The sequence below is a fragment of the Panthera tigris genome, chromosome B3, assembly GCF_018350195.1.
Source record: "Panthera tigris isolate Pti1 chromosome B3, P.tigris_Pti1_mat1.1, whole genome shotgun sequence".
NCBI lineage: Eukaryota > Metazoa > Chordata > Mammalia > Carnivora > Felidae > Panthera > Panthera tigris.
Window position 1 is genome coordinate 30974550 of NC_056665.1, and position 16040 is coordinate 30990589.

The following is a 16040-nucleotide window of genomic DNA, read 5'->3' on the forward strand; positions in this document are numbered from 1 at the left end:
CAAACACTGCAAATGATTCAGGGAAGGATCCGAGTCAGAGCTTTTGACTTGAGGGCTACTGAAAGTAGGCAAAGCTTTCTGCACTGGGTGGCTGGGAGAGAGAAAAGCAATTTTCCTTTGGCTCCATCACCTATGCATCCCACCAGAAGATGTACCTCTGGTCTCCAAACCCAGTATTAATGACAGCCTTTGTGCTCTGCCTTCACTGCCTACAGGCACCTCTCACTCAACTATTCTCAGCCCCTGTCTAGCTACTGGGATGGTGACCATCTTAAACCATAGTTCTGGGCCTACAGTCTGGGACTGTGCTGCTTGGACATTGTGTTGTGCAAGTCTAAGAATTTTAACCAGGTATTAAAGTCTTCTGCTGTTTGCTTCCATCTTTCCAACCATGATTTTCACGACTACAGCCACACTCAAAGATCCTTAATAATGCCCTTTTTTCCCTTTGCTGAAAATTACCTGCCCCTTCACTTCTGCCTGATGAAAGCGCTAAGACCCTACGTGAGTGCCATCTCCTCCATGAAGACTGTCCCAGTTTTCCTCAACTGGATGAATCTCTCTGCTCTGAGTTCTTATAAATGTCTATTTATACATACATTTCTGCCTTGCCTTGCCTTGCCTTGCCTTACTTAGCTCTTGCCATAGCATCAACCTAGTAGCCTAGGTCTACTCTTGAAGGGTGTAGAGTGAGCATCTCATCCAGCCTCTGTAATTGCACTCAGAAGCAGATGCGGTATGAATGTGTCTGCCTCGCCCACGGTAGGTGCTCAGAGAAGCGCCTGTTGCCTGAACGCCGGACTTCCTGCTTACACCATTCATTTTTAGGCAGCCGCCTAACAGAATGGGCCGGACAAGGTTAGGTTGCACAGCCAGGGGAGTCGGGGGACCTTCCAGCCAGTCGCTAGGGTGTCCCTACCAACCTCCCCCTACCCAGCTCCAAATGGGGTGTGAGTGTGAAGGAAGTGGGGCCGGGTAGCTCCGCTAGCTCCTCCTCCTAGTCCACCCTGCGGATCTCTGAGTCTCAGGTCCCCTTCCAGTCCTAGGGTCTCAAACTCGAAGTGGCGGTACCGGAGAGATAGGGGTCTCTGCCACGGATGCGCTTCGCACTCGCGGGTAGTTTAATTTATTTATTTAGGTGTTTTTGGAGGGAGGGAGCGTTCAATGAAGGGGAAGAGGTGGAGCGAGGGGAGGAGGCGTGCCCAGGCTGACTGACGCTAGTGCTGGGGAGCCAATGGCCCGTGGGGGGCGTTCCCCCCCATTCAGGACTCCTCGCCTGGCTCGGAAGGTATGTTAAACAGCTGCTTTTAATTTGGTCTCCCCAATCTCAGGCGTTTGGGGGGCTAGCTCGTTGGCCTGTCGCTCTGGCCGGTCCGCCACGGTGCGGGCGCCGCGGGCCCCGGGACGGAGCTAGGGGAGGTTCGGAGTCCGGCGGCCGAGGGAGGCTCGGGGCAGGCCAGGAAGGAGAGCTCTTGGCGCCGCCCGCTCACCAGTGTGTGTGTTTCCAAGCCGGGCCGGATTCGTGGGGAGGGGGTCGGCCAGGCCTGGGGTCGCCAGTGCGCCGGCCGTGCTGCCTAGTTTATTTCACCGAGCAGTCGGTTTCGGTAGGTTTCGGCGGCGGACTGGGTAAAGGGGCGGGCAGGGGGAGATTTCCCCCCACCTCGCTCCTGGAATGCCTTAAAAAAACATATTGTAAAGAAGAAAATAGGGGATATTCCGTACACCGATGGGAACTGAGCCCGGGCTGCGGCGCGCGGGCTCGGCAGGGGGCGGCGGCCTGAGCCCGGCGGGCCAGGCCCACTGAGCCCGCGGCGCCGGGAGTTGGTCGAGAGCTGGAGTTAGCGAGCGAGCCGGAGCCCGCGGCTTTCCCCGCTAACCATGCTGGGCGAGGGCGGCAGCCGCGGGGAGGGTTTTGTTTCGGTCCGCAAACTTGTAGGAGGGGGCGGTGGGCGCGATTCGGAAAGGCGCGGGCGCCGTGGGCCGCGGTTGTTATGGACTCTGGGGGCGGGGGCAACGCCGGACTTGCGGGAGGGGCGGCCGGGGGAGGAGGCCACCGGAAAGAGCCCCTGGCGCCTGGGCACTAGCCTCGCGTGTCGGTCTGTGTTCTCCGAACTCCCGGGCCGTGGCAGTAGAGCCAGCATTCGGCGCCGGAACCCACCAGGCCGCGAGCCCGCGCGGAACTCGGCCCGGGGGTGTGGAAAACCTCCAGGAACTCGGCGGCGGCTTCGACCCGCGGCCCCAGCTGATCCCCTTGCAAACATGGAGCTGCCTCCTTCCCCGCCCACCCCAAGGCGGCGGCGGCTCCCTTCCCCTCCCCCGGCCGTGCCGCTCGCCCGCGGATGGGGCGGGGGCGGGGGCGCGGGCGTGTGAGCGCGCCCACGAGGGGGTGGCCTGAAAGGGGCAATGAAGGTCGGAAACTGGGAAAACAGTCTCCACGCTCGGAATCGGGAAAAGGAAATGCATCAGCGGGCGGGGAGGGGCGCGGGGGGCGCGCCTGTCAGCCGGGATGGCGGCCGCGGGCTGGAAGGCGGGGCGCCGGCGCTAACCGCCGGGGTCGGGCGGGATGCAGCCGGGAGAGGAGGTGCCGGGGCCCGAGCCCACGGAGCGCCGGGCTGCCCCTGCCTCCACTCCTTGGCCTAGCCTGTTTACTATCTACTCCAGCCGCCGCTTGTGCAACCCGCCTGGAGGGGAGCTGAGGGGCGGGGCCTTTCCCTCTCTCTTCCACCCACCTCGGGCTCCTCCAGAGGGCCCGCCTTCTCTTGTCTTCCACTGGCTGGGCGAGACTCCCTTTTTGCCTTCTCGGTTCTCGACTGGATGACATTCTCTTGAGCTCCGCCTATCGGAGGCCGGGCTGGAGTTTAAGTTGCTAGGATTTTTTTCCGTGAAGGGCGGAGGGAGGATTCCTGCGGCTTACGTGAGGCGCAAGGTCCCACCCCCACTCCTGATTGGTGAGACGGATAGTCCCGCCCCCTCCGGCAGGGTGAGCTAGGAGAGGGGGGAAGTCCACCCTCTGTTCTCCGCCCCCTCCCCTAGCCTGTGTGCGCGCTCGGCACATGTGTGAGTCCCGCCTTGCTCCTTCGAACTGTCCTCCCGCCCGGAAGTCCCGGGTTTGGAGTCCTTGGCAAGGGGCGGGGGGGCGGGGGGGCGGGGGTGAGGAGGGCGGAGAAGGCACACAATGATTTCTCTAAAGCTGGAGATCTGGTAGCTTTGCGATGAAGTTGGTTTGACAGCATGAGTGGATTTGGAGGGCCCCGGCTCCAGGGGTTCAGCAGAGGCTAGAAAGAGGGGTAGGATCTGGCCTTCCTGGCCAAATACTAAGTTCTGACCCTGCGGCTTGGCTATTCCCGCGCCTCTTGATTTCCCGGAGATCGCTCTGAGCTTAAGCTTGAGAACGCCGCGGACACTGGCAGCCTGTCCTTAGTTGGCTTTATGTAAAACTCTGAGCAACCTAAGATTGGCCTGGATGCCTTTAGGCAAGATCCAGGGCGGTTCATCTCCTGTTGACAAAGAAGTCGGGGGTGGCCCAATCCTCCTTAGATTCGAAGTGGTTCTTGAGGTGCAGATGGGAGCGTCGTGTGGCACCCAGTTCCAAGGAGCAGGGGACGGCCGTAGAGTGAAAGGTAACCCTCGAAAGTTCTGTAAAAGTGCCGCTTCTTCCTAACCTCCTAGAGGTTTGGCCCGAGGGTCGCTTCAGTTGGTGTGACTTATTTTTAGAGCTCCGACCTGCTACAGGGCTTGGATCTCATCTGTTAGTTACTCATGGAGTTCCCAGTTTACTGCCTTGTCCTTGCGATTCGAAGCCATCCTTGGAGTCAGGCCCACCTGTTGCCAGCGATGGTTTCTTTGCCATCTCCACTGGGTTGCGGAGGGAGGACAAGATAGGACCTGGGAATGGGTTCCCAGGGGCCTGCCGCTTGGGGACTGACACGGCTCTCTTGGGGGAGTAGCCTTTTTTGCTAGAGAGCGGGAAAACTCTAGTCCCGCCCCCTCCTTTCCTGGCGCTCCTTGAGCGCCCCCCAAAGCAGGTCCAGCGACCGTTCTCCGCCCGATTTTGGTAAAATAAATAAAAGCAAGTTAGACGTTGCAAGCACCTTGTGTTTGAAGCATTGTAATGTACACAGAGACGGCCTAGGAACTTCCATTAATCCTCGTTGGCCAAAGGAGTAAGGTGAACAGTCGTTCTTATCTTTTGTCACTAACTCTGGAATTTTTATTCTTTCTATGAAGTGTGGGGTGAAGGTTCGTTTATGTCGTGGGCTGTTTGGTCTCCTTCAGTTCGAGTCCGAATGTGCCTACAAGATCTACCCCGGAGATCGCAAATGCCTTACACCTCACGCTCCGCCTTCCGGAGGCTTGCCAGGGCGGTGGCTGTTAGGGCCCTGCCTTCATTTTGATTATCCCCGCCCTCTTAGAACTGCATACTGAAGTTTAGGGATTGTCGGTGTTAGAAGTGTGCAGCCACCCCAACTGCGGGCTGGCAACCACTGGGGCGATTTTTTGGCTTTGGTCTCCAGCGCTTAATTCTGTACTAACTGAAAGCTGTACGGATCCGGTTGCTCCGGATATTTGTGTTTACAAGGAGGCAGCGTGCGGAAATGTAAATTGTAAAGAAAGAATTCGATACGATGAGGTTCTTTCTTTCTCTTTTTTTTTTTTTTTTTTTTGGTAAGGGGGTCCTCCACGGTGGTAGTGCTGCTGCCTCTCCTTTTCAAGTCCCAGGGCATGGGATCCCGGCCGCTGAGCTCCGCGCCCCCTCCTGTTTCGGGCCCTGGAACTCTCTGCACTTCAGTCTCTAGTGTAAACATTCCACAAAAGGACTGCTAAGGTTCAGCCTCCTAGCGCGGGGCGGAGTCAACTCCTTCCTAGACGGACGTCCTGGCCAATGGAGGCTGCTACCGGCGCCGAGATATCCAATCGGATAGCTGGGGGCGGGGCCTGTCTCACTTACGGACATTTTACCCCACATCGGTTACTTACCTTCCTGGGGCAGCGAGAGAGCGAGGGGTAGCCTTCCAATGCGATGACCGGCGAGGGCGGGAGCCGACTTGTTGGGCCTGTGGCTGAGCCCGCACGGGGCGGGATGTGTGGAGTCCTCCAATGAGACGTGAAGAGCTCCCCTGCTTCCTCCAATAGTGTTGAGGCTTGGGGGTGGGATTCAGCAATTCGTCTCCAATAGGCGGGGTTGAGTTAGGGAAGCTCCCCGCCAATAGGGGCGTGGAGAAGGTGAGCGGCTCCCCCCCCCCACCCAGCAGAGGGGGAAGGGGCGGGCAGCCGGCAAGCAGGGTGCTGGGATTGGTTAAGTCTTTGACGGGCGGATAATGCGGCCTGTGGTGGAGCGAAGTTGAGTCTTCCCTCTGCGGGGCGGGCCGGGGGAGTGGGCGGGATTTCCCGGGTAACAGAGAAGCGGCCGCGGCGGTAGAGGCGGCGGAGACGGTTTCTCCATCTTTCCCCCCCTCCCCTTCCCCCCTCGGAGTTTCCCTCCCTCCCTCCCTCCCTCCTTCCCAGTCTGGGCACCGGGGCCTGTGACCGTTTCGTTAGCGGAGAGGAGGCTGCCAGTCCGCTTCGGCGGGCCTGTGCCCTGCTCCGTTCTCGGGGCCTCCCTGCTGAGCCCAAGGCTCACGCCGAGAGGGACACGCAGTGAGGAGCGGCCGAAGCAGCTTTGCGGTGAGAGCACGCCGGGCCGGGGTCGGGGCGGGGAGCCTAGTGGCGGGTAACACCGGACTCGAGGGTGTGTATTTTTAGGGGGGGCTGACCTCCTCGGCTTCCCGTAGAGCAGGCGGGCGGGAGGTGTGTGGATGTGTGAGGGGGGTGGGGGGCGGAGCGGGGTAGATCTTCGTGCGGGAGGGGGAGGAGAGCGTAGTCCCGGTGCGCGCGGAGGGGGCGGGCTCTCGCGCCGCCGCTCAGGGGCGGGGCAGGCGCGCGCGTGCGATTGTGGAGAAAGGGGCGGGGCCGGCCCTGGCTAAGTGCTGTTTGCGGTCGACCACCCCGCCTGTCCTCCCGAGGTGGGCGGGGCCTCGGCTGGGCAGCCGCGCTCTGGCTTGCTGGGGTTGGGGGACGGGCAAGGGGTCTCCCGCGTGTGGCTTCGGGGCGCGGCAGGGAGGGGCGTGAAGTCCGCTTTCCTCCGCCTTCTCGGGATCCGGTTGGCCGGAGGGGCCGTACAGAGCCGTGATGCCACTCCTCCTGGCCGTCTCCCTTTCCCCCCGGTTTCCGCCTCCTTGGCAAATGAGGCGGGGTTCGGGAAAGCCCGCTGTCCGGTCGGGCTGGGAGTCGCGGCGCCCAGATTTGCCCCGCCCTACGTCTCCGTGGGGTGGGAGGGGCTCCCGCCGACTCTGAGCTGCGGAGGTGTCAGGACTTACTCTTGTGGCTCGGCCATGCCTTTTGCCTAGGGCAGAAGGGCCTGTGCCAGAGCTGTTGTCTCTGCTTAGTTCCATGCAGCATAGATGGCATCATGCAGCCTTGGAGGGTGGGAGCATGGTCACCGCCACTCCCCCCAGATTGTAATTATTGGGGCGCGGTGCTCAAGGTCCTTTCGTTGGAGTCTGCGGTGGAGTGGCTGCTCTTGCTGTGACCATGCTTCCGCAGCGGTGATGGTGGGGGGAGGGGCGGAGAGTTAGCAGAGACTAGAAATGTGGCCGGGGACAACCTTTCTTGGGAGTTCCCTTGAATGTTCAGTTACTGTGGCTGTACGGGGCGGGGTTTCCTTGGAGCCAATAGGGTGGTGGGTAGTTAGACTTGGCCACTGTTTAGGTGCCTTAGGACTTCAAACTGAGTTAGCCAGAAGTCTTAACAAGGCTGAAATTTAGAAAAGGGAGGGTTGGGTTTACATTTTACTATTTAAAATGACCTGTTTATAAAAGATAGTAATCTTAAAAAACCCTCAGACTGAATAAAATACTCTGATTTCTTCGATTCTTGCATTTTTGAATGTTTTCATTGTACAGATGGTTCTGCTATGTAAACTTAATTTCACAAAGAAATAAGTTGCAATTTAGGTAACTATAGGTGTTCTTAAAAAATCTCTTCTGGTTTTAATGCAATTCTGTTAGAACATCTAGATCACTTTCTGTTTATATTCTATAAAATACAGTGCTCTTGCCCTGTTTTATTACAGAGAGGGTGTAGTCGAGGACTAGTGTAGCTTTGTGTATGTGACTTTGGTAGCAGTGCTCTCCGACCTGTATTGGGGAGTTGCCCTAGGGCATTTCATTTTTAATGAACTATTTTAATTTTACATTAAGTTTTTGCTCTGACTTGGTACATTCTCTTTTCTTAAGAGAAATTACTTACGTATTTTTTATATTTTTCATGAGAAAATAAAAATGGAAGGAATATGTATTTATGGACTAATATCTGAGCAAGCCCTCTGGCTGATAATCTGAATTGAAGTTAAACTCTAGATTTGTGCTTTGCTCATTTGGGACTGAGAGCTTGGCCCTGTGCTATACGCATGTGAAGAGAGTCTCAATATCTGTTAAGGCAGTAGCAATGGCAAAGGTAGCTTTTCCATTTGAGTAATGGTGACTGTATTAGAATTGCTGTGGAGACAAAAAAACCTGGGTGTTTTTTTCTGGTGCATAAACTGACAAAGATATGGAAGGCAGTGGAGAATTTACCATGGAGGAAGGTTTGGTCAACATAGTTGTTTCCACCATTTGTGATGTTGTCAGTTGGGAAACATGGGAGACCTAATTCATGCCTTTAAAGAATATGTTGTCTGTTGGTGCACCAGGATCAGAAGTCCCACGATGACTGTAAGGATTCAAGTAAGAACCTGGATATACTATGTATGTTAGGAAAGTTTTCGTAAATGCTTCTTATCTCTTCAAATATCTGAGATATATGTGTGTGTGTGTGTGTGTGTGTGTGTGTGTGTGTGTGTGTATAATCTCCACACCCTATAGGTTTGCCAGAGTTAAAGACCCCAGATAGATTGTTGGCATTTTGTAATTAAGAAGATTTCACCTAAAGAGTAAGATTTTTTTTTTCTTTTTTTTTAAGGAAAGAGGTATGTCGTAATTTGATGAGATTCCTGGCAAAACATAGTCCTGTTGACATCTTCAGCGCAAACGATAACTGGAGATCTTTGCAAAGCAGATGTTAAGGGCTGTGAATTTTAGTCGGAATTAAAAGATTATGTCCATGGCGTTCAGTAATCTAGTGAAGTGCTTTAAAAGGCTTTCTCACTCTTCTGAATAATGCCATTATTAAGAGTTTGTTAAGCTTTACTTTCTGTCGATTCTTCTAAAAATGAAAGTTAACATGCTTTTTAAAACTATATCTTCTGTCTCCTTGAGTTATAACTTTCATTTATTGAGCCCTTATTATGTCCCAGGTGCGGAGTTGGGTACTGTTCATTTATTAATCCACTTACTCTTCATAACCCTGTCTAGTGGGTACTATGAAATCCATGTTTTAAAGATCCAGAAACAGTGACACAGAGAGTAAGTAGCTACACTAGGGTGTGAATCCTGGTGTTCTGGTTCCAGAGTCCATGTTCTTAACTCTGTGTCTCATCTAAGGATAGTAAACAGAAGGAGCAGTGTGCTTTTAAAAACAATTGTGGTAAAATATATATAACAAAACTTACCATTTTAACCATTATTATTTATTTATTTTACTTTTTTTAAATATTTATTTTTGAGAGAGCACAATTGGGAGAGGGGCAGAAGCGGGGAGGGACAAAGATCTGAAGTGGGCTCTACACTGACAGCAGTGAGCCCTGTGTGGGGCTCGAACTGATGACCTGTGAGAACATGACCTGAGCCGAAGTCAGACGCTCGAACAACTGAGCCACCCAGGTGCCCCCATTTTAACTATTTTTAAGTGTACAATTCAGTGGCATTCAGTACACTCGCTTTGTTGTGCAGCCATTGCCACCATCTGTCTCCAGAACTTTTTCATCTTCCCAAACTGAAACTCTACCCATTAAACAACAGGCCCTTTAAATCTCTACCCAGCCCCCAGCAACAACCTGTGTGTTTGACTTCTCTCGGTATCTTATGTAAGTGGAATCATGCCATATTTGTCCTTTTGTGTCTGGCTTATTTAACTTAGAATGATGTCTTCAGCGTTCATTCATGTTGCAGCATGTGTCAGACTTACTTTCCTTTTTAATGGTGTGTAATATTCCATTACATGTATGTATCTTTTGTTTTATTCATGTGTCCGTGGACATTTGGGTTGTTTCCACCTACTGGCTATTGTGAATAATGCTGCGATGAACATGGGAGTATAAATATCTCTCCAAGTACCTGCTTTGAATTCTTTTGGATATATACCCAGAAATGGAATTACTAGATCATATGGTAATTCTGTGTTTAATTTTTTGAGGAACGAGCAGTGTGCTTTTTCCCTCAACAGGGAAAAAATTGGGACTCAGATTCTAAAGGGAAATAGAGTCAACACCCGTTTATTGACCACCTTCTTAAACAGCTCTGGGCTGACACAGGAAGAGTTTGTCCCGGAAAAGTTTATGTTCTTAGAAGGAAAGGCAAATATACACATGGTAAATTTTACTACATATTAGTTTAGGTTGAGTGCCATAAGAGTCAAGTACAAAGAGCTGAAAGGAATTCAGAGGAGGGAGAGCCTGCCTTAGGGGTGGAGGAAGAGAGGACACTGAATGAGCAACAGGAGGGTGAAGTCTGAAATCATAGATCCAGTTGAAGTGGTTGTTGAATGAATGGCCTTAGACATCTCAAAGTACTCCCAGAAAGTGCTTTGGGGGTGTTAGAAGGGGTGGCATTATGTTGAAATCAGCACATGAATTGTAGTCTCTTCCAGAGTTTGTGAATCCTGTTCTCTTCAGTTTGCAGACCTGATTGCTTCTGCTGCTTTGGAAGGTATTTAAGAATGATAGTGAAGAAATTATGGACTTGGCACATATGTTACTGCTACCCTGTCAAGCTCAAGATATATTAATATGGTCAACTGTTGTTTCCTAATACTTTTCCTTCACATGTCTTCTTGTTTCTACTTCAATAAGTGAGTAGTAGAAGTAATGTCTTAAGGATTTTTATCTTGTTACAGATTTAGTAAAAAATTCTGGATGTTTGTCTTTTGTTGAGGATAAGATTAGCCAACAGCATACTTGGGTAGTCTGTCATTCTGTCATTTATTATGTCTATTCTTTTCTAGTATTTCAAGGAATTTTGTTTTCATGCCATATTTTTTCCCTCCCTCCCTTCCTCCCTCCCTCCCTTCCTTCCTTCCTTCCTTCCTTCCTTCCTTCCTTCCTTCCTTCCTTCCTTTCTTTCTTTCTTTCTCTTTCTTTCTTTCTTTAAGAGAGAGTGTGTGTGCATAAGTGGAGGAGAGGGGCAGAGAGAGAGGGAAGGAGAGAGAATCCCAAGCAGGCTCCATACTCAGCACGGAGCCCAGTGCACACAGCTCAGTTCCACGACCCTGGGACCATGATCCCAGCCGAAATCAAGGGTCCAAGAGTCCGATCGATGCTCAAATGACTGAGCCACCCAGTTGGCCCTCTTTTTAAATATGAATTCTAATTATCTTTAGAAAATTAACCTGTCTTTTTTTTCTTTTTAAATGTTTATTTATTTTTGAGAGGTGGAGGAGGGGCGCAGAGAGACGGGGACAGAATCCCAAGCAGGTGCTGTGCTGTCACCACAGAGCCCAATGTGGGGCTCAAACTCATGAACTGTGAGATCATGACCTGAGCTAAGATCAAGAGTTGGCATTTAACCGACTGCGCCACCCAGGTGCCCCAACAGGTACCTGTCTTGTCTTTTAACAAGACATTAAAAATACCAAAAAACCTTGGCTTCCTTTAATTTTGTAATTTTCTTTTTGGTCCTTTTTCTCCAAAAGACGTACCTAGTGAGATTCATCGGCATTCATAACCAAGTGCATAGAGGTTTTTGTTCTTAAACATTTGTGGGCAACTGGCTTTCCTCAGCGAGAGCTGCGCCAATAACAGTCCATCTAGACTGGAACTTAACTTTTTGTGGTGGCCTCAGTGCCTAGGATAAGATTGGCACACAGTTGGTGATAAAAAGTATACAAACTGAACTCTAATTGCATTTTAAAGTTTGTTAACTAGAGGCTACTTCTGTTTAGTTGCAATTGGCTTCAAAGTTAGGCATTTATTAGTAGCAGTTTCTAAGGCAAACCTCTCTTTTTTGCCCCTCCCTTCTTTTGCTTTCCTGTTACCCACGCCTTTCTGTCTTGTGTGTCTGCATGTTATTTGTGCTTAGAGCATCATGGCTGAGGGCACTTCTTCCGTCCTCCAGGGCGAGGCTTGCTGACTTGTGGGCTATTGAAGGATATACAGGCCCATAATCCCTAATCTGCAGCTCTGAAATGCAAGAATTTTTGTTTTGGTTTTTGATAAATTTGGTTCCACAACTAAATAAACTTGGTTCCACAACTAATTAAGGGCCACAACCTGGTTTTAGGGTGTCGTACTTGGTGCAGAAATCTGAATGCACTTAATTAAGGAGAATTACCTTCCTAAAATCCAAACCATGCTGGTACCTCCCAAATTTCTTTAACTGGGGACCTCTCCCCTGTACTATAGATAAGCATAACCAGCGGCCCACTTCATATTTCCTCTTGGATATTTAATAGGCATCGCGACTTCTCTTTCTCTGTCTTTTTCATATCTGGTCTTCAACAAATCCCCCTATTTGCTCTGTATTGATCATGTAATGCCACCACCACTACCACCCTACTCCCAACTATGGCAGTGAATGCAACTACATCTCTAGCTTGAATTATTTCAGTTACCTTAATTGTTCTCTCTTGCTTAGTTATTGCCTCTCTTCAGTCTGGTCTTAGCACAGCAATCCAAGTGAGTCTTTTATTTATTTACTTTTTAAAGTTTATTTATTTATTTTTTTTTGAGAGAGAATGTAAGCAGCGGGGGGGGGGGGGGGAGAGAGAGAGAGAGAGAGAATATCCCAAGGAGGCTCCATACTGTCAGCTCAGAGTCGGACTGGGGGCTCGAAATAATGAACCGTGAGATCATGACCTGAGTGGAAGAGTTGGACACTTAACCAACTGAGCCACACAGGTGCTCCCCAAGTGAGTCTTTAAAACTTCTTTTAACTCAGACCATGTCATTTTTCTGCTTCAAAGCCACCAATGGCTTCCCAGTTCAGTCTGATTATTAAGCTCGAGTCCTTATGACCTCTGAGAACAAATACATATGCTCCCTACCTACTGTCCTCCCCACCGCCCATTACCTCTCTGATTCATTTGCTACCAGTCTATCTTTCCTCCATTCTGCTCCAGTTACACAGCCTTTTTGCTGTTCTTGGAAACTATCAAGCACATGTATGCATCAGGGTCTTTGCATTTCCTGTTCCTTCCACATACAATGCTTCCTCGCTGATTTCTACATGGCTAGGTCTTCACTTCCTTTACTCAAAAGTTACCTTATCAGTGAGGTATTCTTTGGTCATTTGTATGTAAAATTTCAAAAACCCTTCTCTTCTTTTTCTTCTTAGTGCTTGCCACTGTCTAGTGTTCTGAGCACTTGGTATATTGTCTTTTCTGCCACTAAAATATAAATTTTGTGAGGGAGGAGATTTTTGTTTGGTTTACTGCTATATCCCCAGCCTCTAGAGCAACACCTGACACATAGTATGTACTCCAGTATTAGAGGGTGCATGCATGAATGAATGAGTGAATGATTTGATTTCCGCCATAGACAAGACCGTATGCTACGCACAGTGGAGGATACAAAGCTGGTTAAAGGTGTATATGTGCCCGTGCTTTTGTGGGGGCACACCTATAGCTAATAGGATAAAGGAAGGATGAGGTAAGTGACACATCTACCTACCCCTACTTATCCCTTTAACTGTCTCCAGTCCTATGCTTTACATTGCTTCCTTTTTTTTTTTTTTTAATGTTTATTTGTTTTTGAGAAGGAGAGAGAGCACAAGGGGCAGAGAGAGAGGGAGGCACAGAATCTGAAACAGGCTCTGAGCTGTTATTAGCACAGAGCCCGACGTGGGGCCCGAACCCCTGAACCATGAGAATATGATCTGAGCCACAGTTGGACACTTAACCAGTTGAGCCACCCAGGTGCCCCTGCAATGCTTTCTTTAGCTAGTTACCTTCTGTTAAACTCAGTCTGTTGTTTTATACCATTCTCAGGTAATTTATACAAAACTTGTCACATAAACTAAATGTGTCCTTTAGAACAGAGACACAGGATGATTTCCTTCTTTCATATTCTACTACTGTTAATGCTTAAATTTTTTTAAACTTTTTATTTTGAAATAATTTTAGACTTCAAAAGAAGTTGCAAAAGTAATACAAAGAATTGTCGTATAGGGGTGCCTTGGTGGCTCAGCCCATTAAGTATCCAACTTTGGTTCAGGTCATGATGTCACAGCTTTTGAGTTTGAGCCCCACATTGGGCTCTGTGCTGACAGCTCAGCTCCTGGACTCTGCTTCAGATTCTGTCTCCATCTCTCTCTGCCCTTCCCCTGCTCATTCTCATTCTCTCTCTCTCTCAAAAATAAATAAGCACTTAAAAAAAAAAAAAAAAGTTGTTATGTAGGGTTCATCCAGATCTCCCTAATGCATCTTACAAAACTAATACGGTGAGCTAGATCAAAAAGTTAACATTGATGCAGTTTTTAATACATTTTGAGTTGAACTAAAGTTTCCTGGTCATTTTTTGCCTACAGAATCTGTCTGTGTCTCTCTCTGTCTCTCAAAAATAAAAGAAACATTAAAAAAACATTAAAAATATGTATTTATATTTGAGAGAGAGACAGAGTGCAAGTGGTGGGGGGGGGGGGCAGAGAGAGAGGGAGACACAGAATCCGAAACAGGCTCCAGGCTCTGGGCTGTCAGCACAGAGCCCAACATGGGGCTTGAATTCACAAACCATGAGATAATGACCTGAGCCGAAGTCAGATGCTTAACCAACGTAGCTACCCAGGTGCCCCTTTGAGTTTCTTTTTGAGCAGTGCTAACTGCTTGTAAAGATTTATATTTCATGACTTTTATTCTTTATTATATAGGTCTTTAAAAGAAGAAAGAGAGGGGCACCTGGGTGGCTCAGTTGGTTGGGCATCCAGCTTCAGCTCAGGTCATGGTCTCATGGTTCCTGGTTTGTGTTGAGCTTTGTGCTGACAGCTCAGAGCCTGGAACCTGCTTCAGATTCTGTGTCTCCCTCTCTCTCTGCCCCTCCCTGTTAATGCTCTGTCTCTCTCTCCAAAAGTGAATAAACATCAACATAAGCAAACAAACAGAATTTACTTACTTTCTTTTTAATGTAATAAACTCATTTTAGCTATTACCATTTATAATTCCGACCTATATTATGGGATCTTAATGATCTTCATTTTTCTATAGCTTGAAACATTTTGGTATTACATCATCTTAGGAAGTATTTCATCATTGCTCATCAGATATTCCTAACTATGCTTAAAAAGACTAAGGGGCGCCTGGGTGGCTCAGTCAGTTGGGCCTCTGACTTCAGCTCGGGTCATGATCTTGACCTCTGAGTTCGAGCCCCATGTCAGGCTCTGTGCTAACAGCTCAGAGCCTGGAGCCTGCTTTGGATTCTGTGTCTCTCTGCCTCTCGTTCTCTCTCTCTCTCTCTCAAAAATAAATAAACCTTAAAAGTTAAAAAAAAAAAAGATTAAAATGATAAGAAAAGGGAAGACTGATAGCATTGCCTAGAAAGATAATGCAGTGGTAAAATAAATCATCACTGTTACACTTCAGTTTTCTTACTGCTCTGCCTGAAGCATTACAGCATCTTTCAAGAAAGTCTACAAGAATTGGGAGATGCCATCTTAAACATCCTGTAAGATGTTAGCATTTGGAGAATCTGAGTGAAGGATATACGACCATTTCTTATACTATTTTACAACTTTTTAAAGCTTTTGGTAAATATATTTGGTAGTCCAGAATTTTTCCCCCCCCTGTAACGGCAAAGAGAGGAAAACTAACAGAGGAAGATATTACGCAGCAACCGGAGGAGCTAGTGGATAGATACAGTCCAGCAGACAGCAGCAGGCTAGACTGGGATGATGATGGTGAAATTGGGAGCCAGTTTGCAAACTGCGTAGTCTTTAGATGACAATATGATGAATTTTCTCAGACTGAAGACCTTATGAGTGTACAATGTATTTTTGAGGGGGGGAAAAAGAAATAATGATGTCCTCATCCAGGTAGTTCAGCAGGAAGGACTTTGAAACACAGCATTTCAACATGAATCAAAGCTATTTCAGTCTGCTTAAAGGGTATACAAGTGTATTCTTCTAGGATGTTCATGCACCAAAACTAACTTGTAAGTGGACACATGCTAAAGGCAGGTGTACAGAGGTGATTGGAAGGAAACAGGATATAGAAATGAAAACACATCATTGGATCGAGCATTAAAAATTTTTTTTTATTTTATTTTAAAGAGAGAGAGGTGTGGGGAGAAGGGGCAGAGAGAGAGAGGGGAAAAAGAATCCCAAGCAGGCTCCGCACCGTCAGTGCAGAGCTCAGTGCAGGGCTCAGACTCATGAACCATGAGATCATGACCCGAGCCAAAATTGAGAGTTAGACATTTAACCAACTGAGCCACCCAGGTGCCCTTTTTTTTTTTTTTTTTAAATGTTTGTTTATTTTGAGAGAGAGAGAGAAAGGGAATCCCAAGCAGAGTCCACACTGTCAGCGCAGAGCCCAGCGTGGGGCTTGAACTCATGAACTGTGAGAACCTGAGCTGAAATCAAGAGTCCAGTGCGTAACCAACTGAGCCACCCAGGCACCTCTGGATTGATCATTCTAATTGGTATTTAGTAGCCTAAAACTGAGAATGCTTGCAGTTATGGAACAAAAAACATGATTGTCCACTCTTCAACAAAATTAAAAATTAATTTTCAAAGTATTATGTTTGGTGATGAAAGAAAAAAGATGTCATTCTGTAGCATTAGTGATGATAAGCTAGAACTTTATTAGAGATGTATCTGGAATCAAAATTTACAGATTTACAGAATGACTGTGTTCCAACTTCATGCATGATAGTTGATGACTAATCAGTTGCACTTTAAAGGATATTGCCTAGTTGAGAT

At 48.6% G+C, this 16040-nt stretch overlaps 1 protein-coding gene and 1 long non-coding RNA gene across 2 annotated transcripts in view; one reads left to right on the top strand and one right to left on the bottom strand.

Moving 5' to 3' along the window:
* Positions 1–4045: 4045 nt before the first annotated feature.
* On the bottom strand, positions 4046–5814 carry LOC122239420. The gene is made up of 3 exons (XR_006218497.1): positions 5754–5814; positions 4978–5141; positions 4046–4792 (listed from the first exon to the last, which is right to left on the bottom strand). It is a non-coding gene; the product is annotated as an uncharacterized LOC122239420 (long non-coding RNA).
* Positions 5203–16040, top strand: part of SIN3A (SIN3 transcription regulator family member A) — a 70282-nt gene continuing 59444 nt past the window's right edge. The window contains exon 1 of the mRNA XM_042988353.1: positions 5203–5664. The gene's annotated coding sequence lies outside the window, so the exon portion shown is untranslated. The remainder of the gene's footprint in view (positions 5665–16040) is intronic.